Here is a 23,200-nt window from a genome sequence, read left to right as displayed (position 1 = left end):
AGGAAAGCTGAGAATTTAGGACATTTGAATGTCTTGACATAGGTAAATCATATGCACATTGATAGTGGCTACCAGTTACAGCTCACTTCTCAAATCCTTAATGTTGTAGATGAAGCAGCAGTTTTCCTCTGTAATTACACCTTACTATACAACTTCCAGAAAGCTTGGATCTCACCTTTCTGTTTACTGCTGCCACTTGAGCTGCAGGGCTCATTAAACTTGTGCCAAGAGAGGGTTCTTTGCCCAAATGGGGTGACATGGCTGGGTTCAAGGATGAACATGGAAAGAAGCACATCCTAGCCAATAAGAGACATGAAGCTTTCATGATTTAAGCATTTACAGATGCATTATTAATCTTCGCTTGCCAGTTAATTTGCCTAAATTTTATAGGCAGTCAGGGATAACTTTATAAAGTTATTTTGTGTAGCTGTTGTGGAGAATATTAAAATGCTTGGTTTGGTTACTCTGCCAAACCTAGAGTAATGATAGGAAAGTTTTGAAAGCTTATAGTAGTCAGCAATGTTTATCTGTCAGAATGACATAGTAAAAACAAAGTTTTTTTAGTCTTTTTTTAATATAAAGATGACTTTCATAGTACAGCTATTTCTGAGTGATAATTTCAAGAGTTTTGTTGCCTGTAAAATTGCAGTTCCTGAAGCTAAAATACATATGAGACTCATTCCTAAATGCTGGGTTTGAAAGTGTATGACCTTCAGCTTATAAGAGAAAAAACCTCTGGCATCTAGTGTGCCACCATTTGAGGTACCAAAGCACTGCATTGCCACCATAAGTTTTGAACCACATTATCATTATCTGATAGTAACTTTTAGGATAATACTTTGGATTATTCTGATTGTATATGATGTGAATAAGTAATGTGTGTCTTTCACAAAATTCGGGTGCACAGCTTGCCCTGTACAGAAGACTGAAAAGCTCATTAGTCTAGAATTGAAGTCTTCTGTCTTTTTCCCTACTTTGGCTTCCTTTTCCAGCCCATCATCTCCCCATCTCTCTTGGAGGGAGAAGTTTAACAGGATGGCCATGCTGAGTGAAACTGGGTAGTTCTATGAAGTAGTTCTTTGTCTGCAGCTGTGGTAAAGTATTTACCTTAATTCACTATTTCCTTTAGGATCAGTAAGTCTTTTTTAGCTTGGGGTAGTGCTGCACAAACTTGGTTTCACTGTTTCCAGCAGTAACTTTGATTTGGAAAGGCAGGAGCTGAGAGCCTGCTGAGCTCCACTGTGTTTTAGACCTGACCCAGGTTCTCAGCACAGGCGCCCAGCGCTGGGGCTGTGCTGAAAAGAGAATGTGACACGTGGGTGCTGCATCCCTTGGGGCAGAGTCTGTCTGTCTTGGTCTTGCATGACTGGTGCCAAGATAAAAATTCTAACCCAGCTGGTCCTTGATGTGGTGCAGACTAGCCCAAATGGTTGTAGAAGATGTGCATTCCCATTTTATCCAGGTGGTGTTTCTTTTGCTTATGATGTTTCAACTGTCCATTATCACAGACACCGAAGGATGAGTAACATTTCAGTATTTGCCCTATTTTTCCTGTATTAGCTGTTCTTTTTCATTATGTTAACTTGTATGGGATTATTTTTCCAGAGTATCAGTTGTTCAGAAAAGATCTTGATAATTGTCTTCTGCTTTCACATATAATCTCTGATAATTATTCACTCTCATTTTAGTGTTATCTCTTACATGCAGCTTGAACTTGTCTGCATGCTTGAAGATTTAAAAATCTTTCCATGCAACTCAAAATTGTTCCCCTGTAATGATGATGGGGAGATGTTTTGAGCAAACTGATTAACATGTTGTGAAGTCTCTGTTCCAGTACTGATATTGCATTGATATTGTTGGTGGATTAACAGGTTTTTCATTTATGCTAATTTTAATAACTATGAAAACACCTTCAGTATTACATTTACATAGTGAAAGCAAATGCATACCTGCCATTTTCTTATTAATTTTGAGAACTTTCTGTTGTGGCTTTTTAGCTCTTATGAAAGTAACATTTGTCTGACTGACACATCTTTAAATTCCTCTTGTGAAGAATCTTTAAAACTTCTTCAGTAACAATGTGTCTTTTCGTGCAAATCCCTTAATGTGGATTAAACTTAAAAAAAGCAGGAAAATTTGTTGTCCCCTTACCTTTATGTGTAAAAAAGGTTTGAAGTGAAGGATCTCATGCAGAAGAGATGCTGTATTTGAGTAAGGCTCTATTCCATATGTTTAAATAATTTTGTTTGATTTTGACTAGTGGGAAAGTTTATGTGAAGTCAAACATGCTGCAAGAATATAATTCTAGGTTCTGTTTTGTTTTGCTCAGTGCTAAGTGTTTCCTCTATTAAACAAGGAAATAGGTTTTATAAATGTGTAGCTTTTAATTACTGCTTTCAGAAGGGTTGGTTTGTTTGTTTGTGGAAGCCTATGTAACCAACACAGAAAGTGGTGACATTACAAATACTTCTAAAAGCTTTCCTTGCAAAGCCCACCAGATACCAGCAGCAGGGTAATGTGGGAAGATCAGGGGTAAAAGAATAACCTGCCACGGTGATGTTATCGAATGTAAAATATGTTAAGAAAAATTGCCTTTCTGACAACTGAAACCACTTGTACTTCCCATTTGTGCCACAACTTAAAAACAATCTCCTTTGATATGGGTGCTCTAAAGATATTGTTATAGCAGAGCCTCTTGAATTGATTTCTCATTCATGTGAAAGTGGGTTTGTGTAAATGGCTCTTAGTACATGGAGGTTAAGTACTTGTTGTGATTTTGACACTCAAGATAATGTGGTAGAAATTCTGATCACGATACTGACATTCTACCAGCATGCATTTATTTTGCATTAATGGTGGTGTCTAAGGCAAAAAAAGAGAAGTAGCTGACTTGTTTTAGGCTGAACTGAGCTGCCTTGTACTTATTTGCTGTATTTTGTCTTGGGGCTTGTTTAGTGTGCCTCGCTGCAATAGCACAGGAGTAGATTGAGGTGTTAGAAGCTTTTATGCAATGCTGTGTTTTTAAAGTTTAATAGTGTGTATTATCAATGTAAATAATGTGCTTATGCTGAGGGAATATAATGTGGTATCTTTTTTTCCACAGTAGATGTAAAATAAGTTAAACTTTGAACGATGATCGTAGTAATCTGCAAATGATCAGTGACAAGACTTTTTCACTGTAATCAAGTGGAATTCAGTGTTGAGCTCTTCCAAAATATCTTTCTTTTACGTGTAGTAGTCCTACTGCAATAGTTAATAGAGTAGTTTAAAAATAAGTGCGTTTTGAATTTGGTTTAAAGGCTTATTTAGTAAACTGTGCTCTGCTTGAGACTTTAGCCATGCTGATTTGTTTATGAAGGTAAAGCTGCTATTTTTCTTTACCTGTAAATAATTGTTCAGGACAACATGAACTGTTTAATTCTGTTTGTCCAATGAGCCTTCAAATCAAAGACATTAATTTAAGGGTTGTTTTGACTTTTTGAAAAGTCACTTTTAAACAGGGCAGCAAAATATGTAAACTTTTCTCATCAGAAAGACATTTGACCTGAAAAGCTGTGCTTGTTGAAGCAGGTGACTGTGGAGGTTCATATTCAGTTTTATGTGGTCCATTCTATTAGATTGATGTCAGATGTTGCTTATTTCACTTCCTGACTTAGAGAAGAACTCTAAAATACTTGTTAAAGGACAATTCCAAGTTTTCTGGGGGGAGAGTTGTTGTGTTTTTTTTTTTTAACTCTGTAAGCACTTGAACTATAGACATAAATCCCTTTAGTTCTTGTGTTCATCTTCCTGCTTGACCACATAACTGCAGTTTTATTATTTAGAATCATAGAATGCCTCGAGTTGGAAAGGACCCACACAGATCTTAAAGGTCAGCTCTCTGCTCCTTGCAGGACTCCCTACCACTAAATCATATGGCTTAAGAGCATTGTCCAGACACTTCTTGAGCTCTGTCAGGCTTGGTGCCATGACCACTTTGCTGGGGAGCCTGTTCCAGTGACCAGGCACCCCCTCAGTGAAGAACCTTTCCTTAATGTCCCATCTGAACTGCCTCTGATGCAGCTTGCCTCCCTTTAGGTGATCATGGAATTAATTTGAGAAATTATTGAAAAGAAATAGTGTGTAGCTGTTGAGACTCAGTGCCATTAAATTACAATGCAGGAATTAAGACCTTGTTGTAGAGCTTCTGGTTTTTTAGTTTATTTTCCTGCCTGTTGGACAAAGCTGTTAAATATACACAGCAGTCCCTAGGAACTGAACCTGGACATTCCTGTGTTATCTCTCATGTTTGTTACCTTGTATTCTTCAATTCTTGTGTTTTTCCATCTCACATGCTACCCAATTTGAGATCCCAGGTTAAAATGTCATGGTTAGATTCTTCCTTTCTGGACAGCTAATGCTTGATACAAGTGCTTTTAGTATTCTAATCATCCATGTTTTTACTAGAATAATTTCAAAACTGTATTGCTGCAATGTATAGCTGATTGGAAAAGCTTCTTCATATCCTGCCCTCTTCTGTTTTTTAATTGTAGCAGCAACAATTATTGCAAATCTTTGTGTAGGTGGAGCTCACAGAGCTCCTGGACAAGCTGGAGGCACTTTCAAGAGTCTCAGTGCTCCATGACAGTTCCTCTGACAGGAGCAGAGCTCTTCTCTCTTCCTCGACAGAAATTTCTGCTTGTCCCAAGACTCTGATGGAGCCATCATTTGGAAAGTCCTGCCTCCTTTTGTGGATGAGTTACAACTGGAAGGAGCTGCCTCTGCTGAGATTGGCATAGTGGGGCAGCCCTGGGAACCCCAGGGGAAGGATTTAAAGTGAACTGCTTGACTGTCACCTAGAAACTGCTCAGCCCTGAGCCTGTGACAAAACTTACTGCTGCTGGTGTCCATAGGAAGGGCTTTTCAGGCTTTTAAAAATCTAAACTGTGTTCTTAGCAATCTCAAAGACATCCATTGTCTGTGAGCAGCAGAGATGCTGTGTGGGATGCTTCCATAGCTGTAGCATAATCAGTTTAGTCTAAGTTCATCTTAGAGTTTTAGCTATCAGAGGAGTAACTAAGGCTTCAGCTCTCAATTTTTGATACTGTTCATGAACAGTTGATGGTTAGAACTCACTAAAACCAGTAAAAAGATCTTTTAGGTGGTATGTGACTGTAACTCTTCTATGACTGGGTTTTTTGTTTGTTTGTTGGGGTTTTTTTGGGGGGGGGGTTTGTGGTAGAAGTTCCTTGCTGTTCATATGACCTAGTACAGTCCTGAGGAAAGTGTTTGGGTTTTTTTGGTTTTTTGTTCTTTTTTTTTTACCCTGAGAGTAGAAATCTAGATTATAAGGAATAAGGACTCCTCTATTCAAGCATTAGGGAATAGAGCTGTGGGTCTTGGCATTGCTCAGAGCTGCTCCTACACCACTAACATGTGAATGGGAAAGCCCTGCTGCCCTTTCCTTGTCTTACTGTTCGTGTTGTGCAAGTGGATGAACACTGCTGCAACCTTCCTGGGACAGGACATGGTTTCATTTCTATTTTGATGATACTGAGCCAGAACTCTGTTAAACTCTGTCATATACCTAATAAATTATATCATCTGTATATCTTAGATAAATGAGCTGTTGAATCACTTGAGTGGTATTCAGGAACACTTCACAACTGGGTGTTAACAGCATAAAAACAAAGGAAGCATCCACTGTGGCAAAACAGTGATGCCAGGTAGTCATGGGGAAGTTAAACATGCAATGGAGAGCAAATGCCAATATCATTTAAAGGTGTAGGAATGATATCCCTTCTCTTTCTACCTTAAGAATATTTCAATAGTTTTTTTGAGGAGTGAAATCCTATTCTAGAGAGTTCTTAAAAATTTTGCTTGTGTTTTACATCCAGTACTAAATCACTCCAGGGTTTGGATTTATGAAAGTTCAAAAGAAATACAGGAGATAAAATGTTACCAAAAGTAGAAAGTTCAGTTGTTTGAGTAATTGACTGTTAGACACAGAACTTGCTTTAATAATTCTTGCAGTCTTTTTTAATTTTTTTTTCCAGTAAAACCAGAAGCTGTGTCACTTGGACTAAAATACCACAGCTCTACCCCCAACTCCACTACCAAAAAAAGCAAACAAACAAAAACTAAAACACAACTCTAAATTAAACAGCTAAAGAAGTCCCATTTCTGCTTTTCTAAAATTCCTTATTTGTTTTCTGGTTACCCAAATTTTATTTTTTTTTTCCAACTTACTTCTATAAGTGAAAAAGTTTATTTGGCAATATTTAAGGGTTAAAAAAATCCCTTGTAGTTGATGTTCAACTTGCAGGGGTTTTTTTCTGTGTAGAGCTTTGAGATGCAAAAATGAAGATTATGATAGTTTGTTTTACTGTTTCCACTAAGCCAAAGTAATGGCTTGTCCCAGAAACAAACCATTATGTGTAAGTGGATGAAAATATAAATTTTCATGCTGAATACTAGTTCTGTGTGATTATTCTCTTCTGCCATACAAGCTTCTCAAATATCTTTTAGTTTTCCCTTTTTTCTTATTTCTTTTCTGAAGCTGTTGGAAGGGGTATATGTATAAAACCTTGTGTCCCTCCTGTTGGTCTACAGTGCAGCATGTAAACCTTTCTGGAAGTTTTCAAGGAATCTTTTAGGTTGGAACAGGCATGCAAGGTCAAGTCCACCCATCACCCTCCACTTGCAAGTCCACAACAATATAATGTGATACATTAACTACAAAAGGTATTAAAAAAAACCCCAAACAACAACAACAACAAAAAAAACCCACAACCCAACAAAAAAACCCTTAAAATTAAGATAATATGAGGTGAAGCTGCTATGCAACTGTAACAGCTTAGAGGTAATGGATCCTGTGAAAGTACAATAATTAGAGAAAATGAAGGAAAATGAAATAAGCTTGAAAAATTATAATGGAACTGTAGACCCTCTGATACATTCACAGTCCATTTCTATCATTAAATTACAAATTTAAAACATGGGTTTGAGTGTAGCAAGTAATATTAGGTACTGTGGCAGCATTGATAAATTACACTGGATAGGGACAGATTTAATATAACATGTGGAGTTCCAAAATGCAATTTTTCCTCACCAAGATAAATGAAAATAAATGGAGAAGAAAGATTTGAGCTGGAGCTTTATAATCAGAAGTCAAGAAAGAGGTTTTATAGCAAGCAACCAGTACATTTGCTCTTTGTGAAGAACTGTGGTCACTTTGATGTAGTGGTAGCCTGCTTTGCTAATCTTAGTCTCATATACAATTGCCATACAGATATAGAAGCATCTTTGTCTGCAGTCACTGATGTTAAACACCAGAGTTCACATCCATTTAGCATTGAACCAGGGGTTCATCTGCAGATGCCCTGACACTCCCTTTGAAATATGATCTTAGCAATGAATTATTTTTTATAGCTTAGACATCTGTTATTGTTACTGAAGTAAAAATCAAATTTTATTACTAAACATTTCTGAGTTTTCTCTTTTTATTACCCAAAAGATGTGGGATGTATTTGACTTGTGGTTCTGTTTTGGACTGGAATTGGTTTTTATGTTTTAGTGTGTGCTTCTAAGGGTACCAAGTTTTTTAGAGCTGTTTCCACAAACTTTATTTCAAGTCTGAAACTGAACCAAGAGAGCAGGAATATCTGAAAATTGCCAGGGCAGGTAGACTTTGAGCTGGATCCTGTTCTCTTCTGTATCCAAGGGCCGTTAGGATGAATGAGCTGAGAACATCTGTCCCATTGTCCACAGCTGGTTCACATGGATTTCAAGGTGGTGATGCTTACCAAGAGGAGTCCTAGTGCAAGCTTGAACTGCAAACTAGGCATTTAAACATTTGTTCTGTCAGAGTAGCAGTCCTACTGTGTTTTGAAAACAGCTTTATTCTGGATGTCCACTATTTCACATAGAGTACATGAATCCTATGCAAGCTTTTGCTATTAAGTGTTATAAGCTTTGTGAAGTTCATACTTTCTGAAGTTCTCTGATGGGCTGAGATACCAGTTGAGTAAAGAGAAAGTAATTTAGATTCTTGGTGCAAAGTTGTTGGTTATTATTTCTTACCACTCAGTGTTTTCAGAACGTGAGTGTTGGAAAGCCTGAAACAAATCATCATTATTGTACCAAATCATGACTGACAGTCACTGACAAGTCTGTGCCTGAGTGTAGAGGCTCCTTAATTAGTTCAGCCAGAGCTGTGCAGAAGACAGTGGTTTCATACTGGAAGTTAATGGTTAGCTGTTCTCATGTGAAATCTGTTTTCACGTATTGCTGAGTTAAGCAGCATCAGTTCAATATGAGCTGGATGCCCAAAGCACAGGGCTTACTCAGTGGTTAGCAAGTTTTCATTGAGGTTTTTTTCTCCAGTTTCATCATTCACAATGATGCCAAGTTTACTTTCTGCATCTTTTTTATCTGGGTACCATTTGACTTGTCAGCTGCAGGCTTTTGCTCTGACAAACTGAAGCTTGGTTTTGTTTGTGTTATGCTGCAGCTCAGATGGTTCACTGTCCCTCTCTGATGGCTCTAGACAGTTTTCCATTTCGGTTCTTCAGCTGTTGTGACAATTCTTCAAATTTCTGTTGTAGTTGGCCTGAGATATTGGCATATGCTTTGGCCTATTTCTGCTGTGGTGAAGTTAGGCTGCAGTTCAAGGGAAGGGCTTGTGTGTCTAAATGAGATCCCTGGGATGGGATGCATTAATCTCTCTGCTGTTTGTCTCTATGAGCTGTAACCCATTGAGTAAAGCTAATTTTCCTGCCCAGAACATTTTTTCTCTGTAATGTAACATTAAATATTTGACTGCCTCAGAATCACAAGGAATTGAAAAACACTGGGTCTAAATTATTCAGTTTTCACTACCTATTAAGTTGTATAGTTTGCATGTCTCATCTTGTGCCTGTTTGTGGTATTTCTATAATAATCTGCAGATCTAAACTTTGAGGATAAGTCAGAAGGAAGCTCAGAGATTTTGCAAATCCTCTATCCCAGCATGAAAACCCAGACAGTGCATGTTGAACCTGAAAGAGTTCTTCACTTAGAAACTCTTTAGTCTAAATTAAGGTGCATCCAAAGTGCAAAAATTAATTCTGTAAAGAATCCATTACACCAATCATTTCACATCTGTCTATTTTTAATGCGTCTTTGCTGGTGTTTCTCTCTGAATAGAGATCAGCAAGTCAATTTCTTGCCCATTTAGGCAGTGCTTTATTGTATTGCTCAGTGCTAACCTCTAAATTTAAAATACCGTGATGTGAAGTCCCACTATGTAAAAAAATCAAATACCTGTCAGCTTGCCAGTACAAACCAAGCGGCAGCATCAGCGCTGCTCAGTGTGAGCTGGTTTGCTCAGAGGCTTGTTCATAGGTACTGGAAGATGGGAAACCAGTTAATGGATTCCTGTGCTAACATCCCTCTGCCTGTTATTGATGATAGTCCAACTGACCTACAATTCTCAACTTTCCTGGCTGCTTCCCTTTTGCCTAATGGCTTTGCTGTTCTCCTCCTGCCTTCATTACCACAGGAGTCCTAGAAGGCTTTGTTCATTATTAACTTCCACTCATCCATTGAAGCCTTCAGGACAAGCCACCTGAGCATCAGCAGGTTGTTCTTGCAGGTGGTAAGTGCTTATGTCTCTATGTGTGCAGCATTGTTTCCAGAAAGATGGGAAGACCTGACCTCATTTTTTTCCTAATAATTCTATCAGTTGGAAATACATATATTTCTGTAGAAATTAACTAGTACCATTAGAGGACACTTTTTTTTAAAGTCCCTAAGCTAGCTGCTACAGTGGGCGTTCTTTCCTTTCATTTTCAAATGTATTTCTGTAGTCTGCTCATTCTAATGAATTTAGGCTTCTTGTTTTTGTTTATAGCTCAGTCCTATCTGACTTTTCTTTCACTCTTTTTCAGGAAATTAGCTTAGAGTAGTGTTGGGTCACGCTTTGGTTTCAGTTTCCCTTTGCAATGCCAGCTGTGTTCAGGCCTGACTTGCAGGGACTAGCAATTTCCAGAGTTTTATTTTTGTTGGGCTGTCTCGAAGCACAAATTGAGCAGTCTGAAGTCATGAGGAGGGGAAAAAAAGCCAACCATATTTAAAATATGCCTAATGAGAGTGGGTGCATTTTAGAGAATTGCAGCAGCTCCTATGAAGACAGTGTTGTGTTTACCTTGTTGTCCTGAAGTACTGGCTGTTGCTTATTTCTGAGAAAGTAAGGGGGAAGCTGAAGTCAATAGGAAAAAGCCAAAAGCAGCTGCTACCCAAACTTAAGCCTGGTCAAGGAGAAAACTTCTTTGAGAGAGATGTGTGCACTGAAAAGAATGGAGAGTGAAATTTCTGCAGCTGTAACTGTTTTTGTTATGTTTTTGATGGTCATGGGTTTGCTTATGTTCAGTTCTCTGGGCTGTGAAGAGTCATTCTCACTATAGTCTCCACGCTGCCTCTTGCCTGTGCTGAGCCTTCCCTAGCTAATATTACACTATTATTTCCTGTGAAGCTTGCAGTTACTGTAATACTCCAGATCTTCTCCTTTAAACTGTACTATTAACATAATTTTTTCACCATGTTATGACGGTGGTAATGATGTGTGCAGCACACTGAGGCTGTCCAAGCACACTAGTTTTCTTTGTTAAGCAAATGGTTTTCAGTGACTTGAAAATGCCTTCTCTGGAGGTCAGCATGCAAGCCTTGAATTTTTTCAAGTGCACATTTGTGTGGTTGGATTAGAATCTTGTGTGATTTTCTTGTTAAAGCAATGTGAAATGCAAGCAGAACAGTTTGCCACTGGTATTTTATTGCAGCTTTGACTCTGTAGTTATTAAATTTATTCTGGAATATATATGTTTATGCATTGTCTAATATGGCAGCATTTTTCCCTGGAAGCACATTCATTGCCAAACAATGGCATTCCCTATTTATTTGTATGCCTAGAGATAAAACACAGTTCTGAATGACATTTTCTTAGCATATTTTGTAAAAGTCCTGGATCCCAGGACTATGTTTATGAAGTAGATACATAAGAACAGTATGTCTGGAACAGATGTGTGTTTGCTCTTCCAAGGTCACATCGCATTGCATTTAAGACTTTTGGTGTAAAAGAATTAATTTCCGTAATCTCTTTTTTCTTTTTAAAACAGACTGGAGGCCAAGAACAGAGTGCAGCACTGGCTGTAGGTAAGAACTGAAACCTTAACCTGCTTGAAAACTGCTGACAAATAAGCAAAATTGTAGTATGTTAAAGGACAGAAAATGGGATTCTTTCAATATTAGTAATTTTCCTTGCAAGAACTTGTTTTCCTTCTTTTCCTTCAAGAACTCTTGAGATTTGTGGTTTCTGGGAGTCCTGATCCCTGACAGAATTTATTCCTCTGTGTTTCAAGATGCTAAACCAGGCTGCAAGGATTTGGTTTTTGCTTCCACAGGGCCTCACCACAGAGCCTGGCGAGGCTGATTTTGAAAACTCTTCACCAGAGTGATGTGAAGTCTCATTACTTCAAAGAAGGCATTTCTGTTATACACAAAGTGGTTTGGCCACCTTGTGCACTCACCCTAGAAGACTGTGCAACTTCTTGAAGTGTTTGAATGAGGAGATAATATTTTGGTGGGTTTTCTCTCTGTCTTTTTAGTAAAGCTACTGTGTAGCTGAACCAGATCCCTTATGCCAGAAACCAGTACTCTGAACCAGCTTGTGAGACTGAAGGGGTAGCACATGCTCATGGGAAGGTTTTAGCTCTTGGTTTTATAACCTGCTGCTTCTCATCTAAGCTGCTGCATAGTGTCTGTGTTATACTTCATGTTTATTGTGCTTTGCCAGCACAGCTGTTAATCTTCTGTCACATTGGGAAGGTAATGGTATCAAACGTGAGGTAGGATTTATTTTTCTTCTGATTTTGATTAATCATCAAAAATCCATTGAATTCTGGGGAGCTGGTTAAATAGATTTGTGCTGAGGATTAATCCAGGCTAGATATCAGGTGCCCACCAAAGCCACTCTGTCACTCCCGGGTTGGAGAAGGGAGACAAAATACAACAAAAAGCTCATGGATTGAGATAAGGGTGGGGGGAGATCATTCACCAGTTGCTGTCACAGGCAAAACAGACTCCACTTAGGAAAATTAGTTGAATTTCTTACCATTTGATTTAGAGCTCCTTCCCCTGACCCCTCCTTCCTTACTAGGCTTAACTTTATCCCCAGTTCTTTACCTCACCCCTCCCTGCTCACTCAGGGGAGATGGTGAATGGAGGTTACACTCACTTCCTCACAGGTTGTTTCTGGTGCTGCTGCTTTCTCCTCAGGGAGGGGAGCCCTTCCCTGTTCCAGTGTGGGATGTCGCTCCCACAGGACACAGTCCTCCAAAAACTTTTCCAACATGAGTCCTTCCCAAGGGCTATACAAACTTCCCAAGTTCTTCACAAACTGTTCCAGTGTTGGTCCCTTCCATGGGGTGCAGTCCTGCAGGAACAGGCTGCTCCAGTGTCCCCCACAGGGCCACAGGTCCTGCCAGGAGCCTGCTCCACTACGGGCTTCCCACAGGGTCACAGCCTCCTTTGGGCATCCACCTGCTCCAGTGCAGGGTCCTCCCCCTCCAGGCTGCAGGTGGATCTCTGCTCCCATGGGGGAGTAGCAGTAGTACCTTGTTCCTTTAATAGCTTTTACTTACAAAGTCCTTGAGGGTATTGTTAAAGCTGCAGTTGGAACTAGTGCAGACTTTTAATTTATAGCATTGTGTGCATTTACAAATTAAACATTGTAAAAGTCACTAAAGTGGGTCAGACCATGGGTCCATCAGGCTCCAGGATCACCATCTTTCTTCCCTCTGCATGTGTGCATTTGGTTTTGCACATCCTTTCACAACTCCACTTATTCCTCTACTAGAGCAGTGCTACTTCTGCTTAGGAAGGTGAGAGTCCAGAAAAACTAGGAAAACTCAGGCTGCATTGCTGGGAATGATACTGCCTGCAGGAAGAAGAATGCTGTCCAGCAAATGGCAAATAACTTTTTTTTTCTTTGAAGAAACTGGGAACCAGCAGTGTTTCAGGTATTGAAGGGGAGAATGTTTGTACATCAAGGTGATGTGGTGTCCAGTTCAGTAGAAGCTGAGGTGACGGACTCCTGATGCTTTCAGTTTCTCCAGTGATGCCAAGACAAAGTTAACTGCCAGATGCTTGACAGCATCATAGATCAGGGAATCACCAGTGTTCAGAGTTGGGAGGGACTGACAAGCCATACCCAAGCAACATGTAAAGAACTGAAGACCATGGAAAAGTTTAGTTAAGTTTTAAAGAATGGGACAAACTGAACTAGATGTTGCTGTTGAATAAGGTTAAAACCTGAAAAAAAGCTCAATATTCAGTGAAACATAAATCTTGGTGTGAGCAGGTGCTTAAGGAATAGTAGGAACAGGGATAACAGGTATTTGTGGTTCTTCTACTATGTAATTTCAGATGGAGTATTTTTCAGAGCCAGATGTGATTATTAAAGGTGTTCAGTATTCTTAATGCCTTTCCATTCTGCCTGTGTACCTGGTTTTCCCCAGGAACTGCTGCAAACTTGTTGTGGGATGAGATGAGATGGATCTGTAGAGTTCACAGATGGACCACTGCAGAAAATCATAACTCTGCATGATATTCTGTTTATTTGTTACTGATCTTAATGGATTTCAGGTTGTATGATATCACTGAAGAATAGCATGTTTCTCCATATTTCCAACAGGTGGATGAGAACTGTCTTATAATATCTTTGCCTTACTGAGTACCTTTAGTTTGATTTTAAGGTTAAAATAAAATGTGTGCACATTTGAGATGAATGGAGAAATGGAAAATGGGATAAAAAATTATCATATTTGCACAACTATATAAATCTGGATCAGAAATCTGTAGCAGACCACCAGCACCAGTCTGGTTGGTCAGGTGGGGGTTTTTTTATTTAGTTGGGATTTTTTTAACACTTGCTTTCCAACAAGAAAAACTATCCATGTTCAGTAAAAGTAGTTGGTGGTATGTCTTTTGAGAGGATCTGAAGAAGTAACTGGGTGTAACAAGGATGGCTGTAGATCCTTGATCTTGCAAGGAGTCACTTTTGAAACTTCAAATAAATAAACAACCACGTAGAGACCAGTTTTATCCCTGTGCTCTGCCTACTGCCTGTCTGTTTGCTACTGTTTCTGAGAACAGATGGGATGGGAAGGAGCATCATCCTGCTACTCATCCTCTGTTTACCATCATCATCTTGATGTGCTTCATTAGCCTTCTGTATCCTGCAAACATACTGTGTCTGACTGGTGTCTCAGAAAAAGGAAAGTCCACAGAATAATCAGAAAGCTCTCCTGGAATATGGAAACCTGCCCTTCCAGCTCCATGATTTGGAAGTCCGTAGGCCTTCCTTTCCTCCTTGGTATTTCAGAGCTGCTGTGTTACTGAACTGAATTCTCAGATGGACACAAGTCAGTGTCAGGTTCATACACACAAGGTTTGTGGTTGAGCACTGTGACATTCCAGTAGAAGTCCCTTGAGATGGAATATGTTAATGGCTATTTATATCCATCAGCTTGATGATGAGATAATTTGTCACGACACTGTTAGCAGGATTGCAAGCCAAGGCACTGAAGGGATGCAACATTTTTGGAACTGAACTCGGAGAAAACATTTTACCTGAGTGTTGCAGTGACGTGGGTGCTTGTACTCCTTGTCCTGGTGCATTAGATGGCAGCACTGCCAAGGCTGTGGGATCCTCAGTGCAGCTTCCCCCAGCTCTGATACTCATAGATGGGAATTCAGCTCCTCTGAAAGAAAACCATTTCCAAATCTAACTAGGCTGGAAGAGGAATGCTGTTTCTCTTGTGAAATATGAACTGGAAAATGGCACATCAACTGGAAAAGTTAGGAAGTTAGGGACTGAAAACATACTTCTTTTTTTAGCATTTAGATAAAAATGGTAGATTTAGTTTTGGGGTTTTTTTTTATTTATTTTATTTTTGGTTGGGGTTTTGATTTTTTTTCTTTGTACAGAGGTGATTGGCAGGAGGATTTACCATACAAATTATTGGGTTTGGGTTTTTTTTTTTTGGAGATGAGAGCTTGAGGGTTCTTAAATTATAGGCTGACATCCTGGAAATATGAAACTTTCTTAGTAATGTGGTAGTATAGCACAGTTCTAAAGGCATACCATCTTTCATAGAGTGAGCAGCTTTTCTCTAAAATAATAAAAAAAGTGTAAATCTGCCACAGCTTGTAGTAAATAGGTTTTTTTGTATCTTTATGTACCTGATAAAAACATTCCCAGTTTACTTTGAGAAAAGGCAGACTCGGGATCCCCCAGGATAACGGCAGTGTGAGCGCGGTGTTTGGGCAGAGGGACGCCGGGCCGGGCCGTGGGGATCCCTCGGGGCCGGGCTGTCCGGATCCCTTAGGGCCGGGCGTGGGGATCCCTCGGGGCCGGGCCGTGGGGATCCCTCGGGGCCGGGCCGTGGGGATCCCTCGGGGCCGGGCCGTGGGGATCCCTCGGGGCCGGGCCGTCCGGATCCCTTTGGGCCGGGCCGTCCGGATCCCTCGGGCCGGGCCGTGGGGATCCCTCGGGGCCGGGCTGTCGGGATCCCTCGGGGCCGGGCCGTGGGGATCCCTTAGGGCCGGGCTGTCCGGATCCCTTTGGGCCGGGCCGTGGGGATCCCTTTGGGCCGGGCTGTCGGGATCCCTCGGGCCGGGCTGTCCGGATCCCTTTGGGCCGGGCCGTGGGGATCCCTTAGGGCCGGGCCGTCGGGATCCCTCGGGCCGGGCTGGGATCCCTCTGGGCCGGGCTGTCGGGATCCCTCGGGCCGGGCTGGGATCTCGGAGCCGCCGGCCGCAGCTTCCCCGGGAGCTGCAGCGGTCGGGCCGCGCCCTCTGCTGGGGAATCGCGGCGCTGCGGGCGGCCCCAGCGCTGGAGGGGAAAGCAGAGTGGGAATTGCCCTCCAGTGGAAATGTCCCTGAACTGAATGGAAAAGGTGGGTTTTCCCGGTGGCTGCGATGTAATGGAATTAAAAAGAGCGTTTTGCAGAATTAAGTTGAAGCATGTTGTATTCTTTTGAAAAAGGAAGGCGTAATTAATTACTTTTTAACCCCAGGTTCATGCTTGGAAAAATTGTGCAGTTACTTGTTTAAGAGTAAATCAGAGCAGATTTCTGGAGCATAGTCTCTGCCCTATTCAATACAAGTTCTGTTTTAAAAACAAGCGTAATTCTTCCAGACAAACTGGGTTTATTCCAGACTTGTGTGAGCATGCTTAGTTATTTTATTGTAGCCCCTGTCAAATACGTTATTCAGTGTCAGCTGTGCCACTAGACTGTTCCCAAATTAACAAGGCTCTAAGACTACTTCTAAAGAAACTGTGGATTCTTCAGTGCCTTTCCCTTGATTTCCTCTAAGAGGAAAAATGGACTGAATAAACACTCCTCTGACCGTACTTTACAATTCTGGTTTTGAGGAATGCGAGTCTATTCACTAGTCTGTTTTCCCTGGCAGACCTCCATCCTCCTGATATGACAAGTTTTGAATTCAGTTTTGTTCTAAATGCGACTTTATTGATGATGTGTGATCTCAAAAAAAACCCCAAAAAACCAAAAGCCAAAACAACTTCAGCTAAAACAGGTTATTGTATCAAAGTCAGTTTAGCCAAATGAATTGACATCAAAGGCAGCTTCAAACAGCTTTTCAGTAGTCTGAATACTGTGTAGTCTGAATACTTACTTTTCTGTACAGTAACATTTCCTATCTGACTGTATCATTTGTTTTCCACTTTTCAGATAAGATGCTACTGATTGAAGCCCAAATAATTCAGATATAGGCTGTTTTAGGGGGGTTTGGAGGGGGATTTTTGGCCTGCATGTATTTTACTCTTCTTGTGGTTGATTTCAGTCCCTGGTTTGTGGCCACTGGGTGTCAGCAGTGCAGAGCCATGTGCAGGTCTGGGCGTGGGTTTGGACTGGGCATCTGTCCCAAAAGTGTCTGTAAAAACTGCTGAAGTCTTAATGCTTGCTTGAAAAGCTTGTCCATCAATGAAGGAAAACTGTCCATCAATGGAGGAAAACTGCATGTTTTGTGCAGAACTGGGGGTGGCTCTGGCATTTCACTCATGTGTTTGATTCAGCAGATTTACACAGGTGACACAGTTTGAGCTGTTGCCTTGTATTGGTGATGTTACCAGAGCTATGATGAATCCCTAATATGAAACCAGCTTATCCAAAATATAACTTGCTTCAAGCTAATGGCACCAAGCTTCGCCTTCCTAAATCTAATGGTGATAATGAGTGATAGTTACTATTTTTTTTTAATATTGATTCTAATTATTTATTTTCTCATATGTATATTACTTTGGGATTTTGTATCATGTCAGATCTTTATTACTTTATAAAAACACTAAAATCAATAGATGAAATTGGAATGTGTCAGAAGGCATCTCTGCTGCTCTAGCACTATTCAGAAGAGAAATAAATATGCATTAGTCTAGGAAAAACACATTTGTGTCCGGGGAGAGTGTTGCAGCCATGAGAAAAGAGCGATTCCCACAGTGCATTTTACCAGCCTGTTTCCATCTCTGCAGCAGTCTCTAGCATGTCAGGTGGAGGGCAGAAATGTTCTCCCTGGTTGTGAAGCTTTGCTGCTTCATTGGCAGGGAGAGCCACACGGGCTCCCATAGGCTGCCAGGCTGTGATGCCATGTGTTGCTAAGGGCTGCCTTGCATTCAGCTGATGTGGGCAGGCACCTATCCACTGCCTCATTTCTTTTTGCTTTTCTCTTTTTTTTTTTTTTTTTCCTTCTCCCTGTTCATGGTTAGATACTGTTCAATAAGCCTTGAAACAGGCTGATAGGATTATCCTTCTAGAAAAACAGTATAGGGAGACAGTAAGTGTTTTTTATGTAGTAACACTGCAAGTGTTACAACATTTCACTATAATGCTAGATTTCTAATGCTGTACATGTTTTTTACTTATTATTTTGCCAAAAATAGCTCTGAATTGGAGGTTTATGCTAGATTTAGGTGGCCAAATGAAAATTTAAAACTCAAATCCATGGAACAAAATCTTTGTTGCTTCATTAGATGTGCTTTCCATATAGTGTTGTGCTTAATTACATATGAGGTTTTCAGGGCGTGCAGTTTTTATACTGTGGATTTTAGCCTATACATGTCCAAAAGGTAAGCTGATGTTTTCTTAAAGCAGAGTTTCTTCAGGGATCACAAATAATCTTTAATTTGGTTTATTTAATTGTATTTTTAAACTAGTTTGAAAGCACTTTATTCTTGCAACAGGACAGAACACCAGCAGAAAATATCACTTATGAACACCTTTCTAATGTTTTACCTGTAATGAGCCTAAGTTCTCCAGCTGCTCACCAGTTGCAAGCAACATCTTTGTTAATGCAGTTTTTCTTCCAGGTGTGAGAGAGGAAATTTCTTTGGTGCTCAGATGAATTTACTTGCATTGTGTATTTCTATTACATTTCCCCTGGGCTTGGCCTGGGGGCTGGGGGCACTGAAATGTGTTGGGGATGTTTTCCACAGGAAGGGCATGCGTGCAAGGCTTGTTTTGAAAATATGCCTTTGCTTTCCGCTTGTCTGATCAGGACTCTGCACGCAGCATCACACAGCCCCATAAGGCTGTAATGGGCCAAATCACCCTAATCCAATGTGGCATTCCGTATGTCTTCCTCTGCAAGTAGGTCAAGTTTAAGCCACGTTCCTGCCTTGTGCTCCCATTTCCCATAACCTGCTCCACGTGGCTCAAGTGTTGTGCTGGAGAGCACAGCGTGCCAGCAGGGATTCTGAGCAGCCTCACAGGGACAGTCAGATTTTGGACAGAAACTAGTGTTTTCATTCTGCTCTGATCTTGTGATGTTGCTTTTGTGGTAGGAGAAAACTTCAGTGGCTTAAATGTGTGCTTTTACTGAGTCTTAGGCTGTTAGTTTACCTAATGAATTGCCTCTGGACACTGCACTATAAATGTTTTAAATCAGTAATACCTCTGGGAAAGAAATTGGCTTGCAGGTTTTCAAGTGTACTGTATTCTGAATGAGAATGCCAAATAAAATTGGATAGAGGTTGATGCTCTGAAACTGTGGAAAAACAAATAGGTAGTACTATTTTTGCTACTAATAAAAAGTGTACTGCAGACTGGACGTGTGAATATTTTGATGTTAGTGATTGCAATATGCAGAATTCTTCTTGGTAAGTTTCACAGCTTCAGTGTGCTTTTTTTTCCATTTGTGCTGGAAGAGCTGTGGTTGAAAAGGTGGTTTAGCACCCACAGAGGTCATCTCCAGTCAGTGCTCTAAATCAACTGTTCAGCTCCAAAACAAACCCCAGGTACAGGACATCAAAATCAACAGAAGGGCTTGCTGATGGCTTTGGTCTTCATACAGGCTTAGGTTTTCCTTGAGCTGGAGCTGATCAGTTTGGCAGTGTGCTCAAGAAGGGTGCAGTAAGTGGTGGGAGATGTTCTTCACTAGTCAGTGGAAGCCCAGTATCAGGTTCCTAACTGGAACCACATCTGAAATAGTAATTTTACTTAATCAGGTGAAGTTGTGGACTTGCAAGGAAACTGTAAGAGCGCTTGGTAAATTAATTCTGGCTGGGCATGCCCACTATGTAGTTAATTATCCAAGGTAATTCACAGAACTACCAAAATCTTCCTGCTGGTGGTGCTTTTACAGGGCATCAAATAGCAGAAGAGGTCACTGATGCTAAATGTTAATAGCTGGATTTGTAGACCGCTTCTCATGCTATCTGCAAATTGTCATCCTTTTTAGTATTAGATCCAGTAGAGCTCTAATCTTTCATGTGTTCTGTTCTTTCATGTGTTTTGGGCCCAGAAAAATTGCAAATGATAGGCCATCTTGAACAAGAGTCTTGTAAATGTTTATTTTTTTTAATCTGTCAGGGGCGTGATGCATCTCTGAGCTAGGCTGCTTTACTCTAGATTGGTCCAGGTATTCTGCTGACACAGCACCTTCTCAGAAAGGTCAAATTTAATTTTCCTCTCAGTAGTGTTCCCTCAGAGTACAGCAGGTCAGCTCTGCCTGCTGCTCACCTATGCCTCCTGAAGGAAAATAATGTACAAAAATGAAGGGCTGTCTAACCTTGGCTGTGGCATATTGACCTGCAGCTGCTGCCATGAATCTGGGAAGTTCCACAGAGGGCACCATGGCCTTGTTTCCAAAAGGTCATTTCAGAGCTCAAGAAGGGCATGCTTAGCTTTGCCAAAAGAGTAGATTCTGACCTTTTGGCTCTTGCATTCATTACCTGGAATGCTAAGCTGAGAGAAAGCATCCTCCAAAAAAGTGCTTGAGAAATTACATCTTCTCAATATCTACCTAAATTAAATTTTCAAGCTCTTCGTGGCTTAAAGTCTTTTTGGATTGTAGCTGGGAGAAATAGTTGTTTTTACAGTTCTTAAAACACAGTACTTTTTCACTTTTAAGGATGCTTGAGATCGTCAAGTAAATGTTATGGTGCATCTTGATTCAAGTTTCAGTAATACTGGGTTTGTCCAGTTTCAGCTAGATTTCCCAGCACTCCATAAAACCTGAATATACAGTGACTGTTTTGCTGCTAAGAAAGCAAATGTGATTGCACATCTTGCGTGCAAAACTTTGATGTGACTAAAATTTATCAAGATTTTTTCTGTATGATAAGCACACAAAGGGAGAAGTTTGTTGGGAACTTCATTATGAAAAGGTGTTCAAGCAGCTTTGTGTTCATGTAAATTGAAATACATTCCTACAGCACATCTTGTCATCTTGCTGCTGTCATAGTTGAATGAATCTATTATCATCAATTTCTCTCTTTTGCTCAGGGAAGCTCTTCACTGAGCTGTTACTTTAGATCAGTTGCATCTTCTGCTTGAATATTGCATTGCCCATTCCATTGTAGTGCCAAAGCTTGTATTATGCTTCTCTCTTTGTTAAACTTAACTCCTGGAAAAGAAACCATATATTCTTTCTGGCAAACTTTCCTGAGGGATGAAGGTATTTGTATTGCAAAACCAAGTCCCCAACTCCCTACTTGTATTAGGAGGTGGTAGGTGCTCGGTGGAACAATCTGTTCTGCAGTGTCTTTGTGCTCTTCTGTGAACTTAGCTTCAAAATATTTCAACCCTATAAGCATGCCCCTACTCTGACCTTCACAAGTGATGTTATCCAATATTTAAGCCACATGCATGAGTCTGTGAACTCTTTGGAGTCTGGTTAATATCAAAAAAGGCAAAACCTACACAGAGGCTTTTTTTTTGAGATATGGAGAATATTTTGTTGGAGGAAGGGATGGTGCAGCTGAAACACAGCAGTAATTCCAGGTATAGGAGTTCTCTTTAGGCCATTATCACTATTCACTGCCACATGTTTGCTACTTGATGTTAATGTTGGAATTGAAATATGTAATATGCTGTTCTGAGATTGAGGTTTGGTTTTTAAATCTGAGGCTGTAAACTGGGTCACCATTATGCGGCTTCTACTTCTGTCTTTTTTTTGTTGGCCCTGTTGAAAATATTTGTTTAAGAGTGCCTCTGTCTGCTCTCCAACAAGAAGAACATTCATAATCTGGAAAACGCTGAAATACAAAGTGGCTTATTCAGTCCTGTGTTACAGAACACGCTTGAGAGATATGGAAAAGTAATTTCTCTGCTTTCTACTGATGTGTGTTTACACATCATTGGTGCACTTGTAGCTTTAAAAGAGTTTGCCATGCTATGGGATAGGAGGTCCTGGAGTAGCTGCCTCTTTGAAGAATCATGTGTTAATGGATTAATTTTTAAGAAGAGTCTCTCAGCTGGACTAATTAAAAAATTTAAAAATTAATTTAAAATTTAATTTAAAAATTTAAAAATTCCTAATTTAAATTTAAATTTAAAAATTCCTTGACTTAATAGGTGCTTCTCACAGTCTGAGAAGTGTGATCTGAATTTGTAGGAAATAAGTTTAAGTTATTAGTAAGCAGGTCTTACATTTCCTTGAGTTTCAAGGAGAAGGTTGAACATGTGAAAAAGCCAGCATACACCTCCTGGTGACATGCTGCTGACCTGTGGTCACCTGGGTTACACTCCAGGTCACAGTGCTAAAAGTCTAGATTCTTAGCAGTCATTTGGTCATTCTGTAGAAGTTGTTAGAGCAAAGACTTGGGTTGTTTTCAGAAATTTGGGATTAATTGCCCCTTCTTTCTCAAGCTTTGTTTGGTTGCTGAATCTTGAAGATCCCACAAAATAAATTGTATGCTGTTCTTAGTTTGACCAAGGAATTCTCTCAGCACAGGTTCTGAAAATTTGTTTTGCTAAACATTTTGTTTTGAGTTCACATTGTTTCAGCGTCCTTGACTCCTAATAAAGTTATCATTCTTGGTGTCATGCTATCTTATCTCCAGGTGAACATGATTCTTCAGTAAAAGTAAAAATCAGGAAAAAATAGAGCATATACTTGAGCATGTTTGTTGGTATAGTTAGACTAATTTGAAAATTGATTTTTAAAATATTTTTTGTTCTTGAATTCAAATGTCAGATTGTTCATGGCTTATTCATAAATAATTTGAGATGAGATTTTTTGGGTGTGTCTTGCTTGTCTTGCAGCAGCACTCTAGTGAGCTCTTGGCATTTCAGAGCAATGGTTAGTAGGTATATTTTCAGCCTCTGTAAAACATGGTTTACAGAGGGATGGGGAGGGTTAATGAAAAGGCTGCTTTGTCATGAAATGCAGTTTTCATACTCCAACTGCAGGTATTGATTTCTGAAACTTGTGGTAACATTTGAAACTGTTTTGATAATTTATCTGATCTCAACTAATCTAACAACTATTTAATTTTTCTTCCACTTTTCATTTCTTTTAGCTGGGATGTGACATCAAACATAAGAAGAACTGTTGAAATTTGATTTTTCTCCTGGTTTTGGAAAAGTCTAGTTTTTGTTTTGCTTGTAACTCTGTGACTTAATGGGAAAACTGTTCATTGGCCACAGATGACTACTACTGAGAGGCTTTCTGAAATCTGTTTTGGATTACAGTGAGGTAGTAAAAAAGTGCTGTGATGACACCACTTCCATTTGAGATTCCTTTCTGTCCTAAACAATAATGGGTTTGTTTGGCACTGAGTGCTGCAGTTACGCAAAATAATTTCTCAGTCATCACAAGTCACATGTTCTTCATATGTATTAAACAGAGATGAAAAAGAGCCAGTAATTCATATCTTTATTTT

At 40.0% G+C, this 23,200-nt stretch overlaps 1 protein-coding gene and 1 long non-coding RNA gene across 10 annotated transcripts in view; one reads left to right on the top strand and one right to left on the bottom strand.

The window, feature by feature from the left end:
• The window catches only part of CYRIB (CYFIP related Rac1 interactor B), a 94,991-nt gene that overhangs the window by 53,388 nt on the left and 18,403 nt on the right, over nt 1-23,200 (top strand). For 7 of the 9 annotated variants that reach the window (XM_064397097.1, XM_064397075.1, XM_064397134.1 and 4 more), the window contains exon 3: nt 11,133-11,169. The exons of the other annotated variants lie outside the window; for them this stretch is intronic. The gene's annotated coding sequence lies outside the window, so the exon portion shown is untranslated. The remainder of the gene's footprint in view (nt 1-11,132; nt 11,170-23,200) is intronic. 9 annotated transcript variants of the gene reach the window in all.
• Nucleotides 328-15,405, bottom strand: LOC135285153 (uncharacterized). The gene is made up of 2 exons (XR_010350135.1): nt 15,259-15,405; nt 328-14,777 (listed from the first exon to the last, which is right to left on the bottom strand). It is a non-coding gene; the product is annotated as an uncharacterized LOC135285153 (long non-coding RNA).

This window comes from Passer domesticus, chromosome 1 (genome assembly GCF_036417665.1).
Source record: "Passer domesticus isolate bPasDom1 chromosome 1, bPasDom1.hap1, whole genome shotgun sequence".
Classification (NCBI taxonomy): Eukaryota; Metazoa; Chordata; class Aves; order Passeriformes; family Passeridae; genus Passer; species Passer domesticus.
This window is presented reverse-complemented; position numbering and strand designations above follow the sequence as displayed.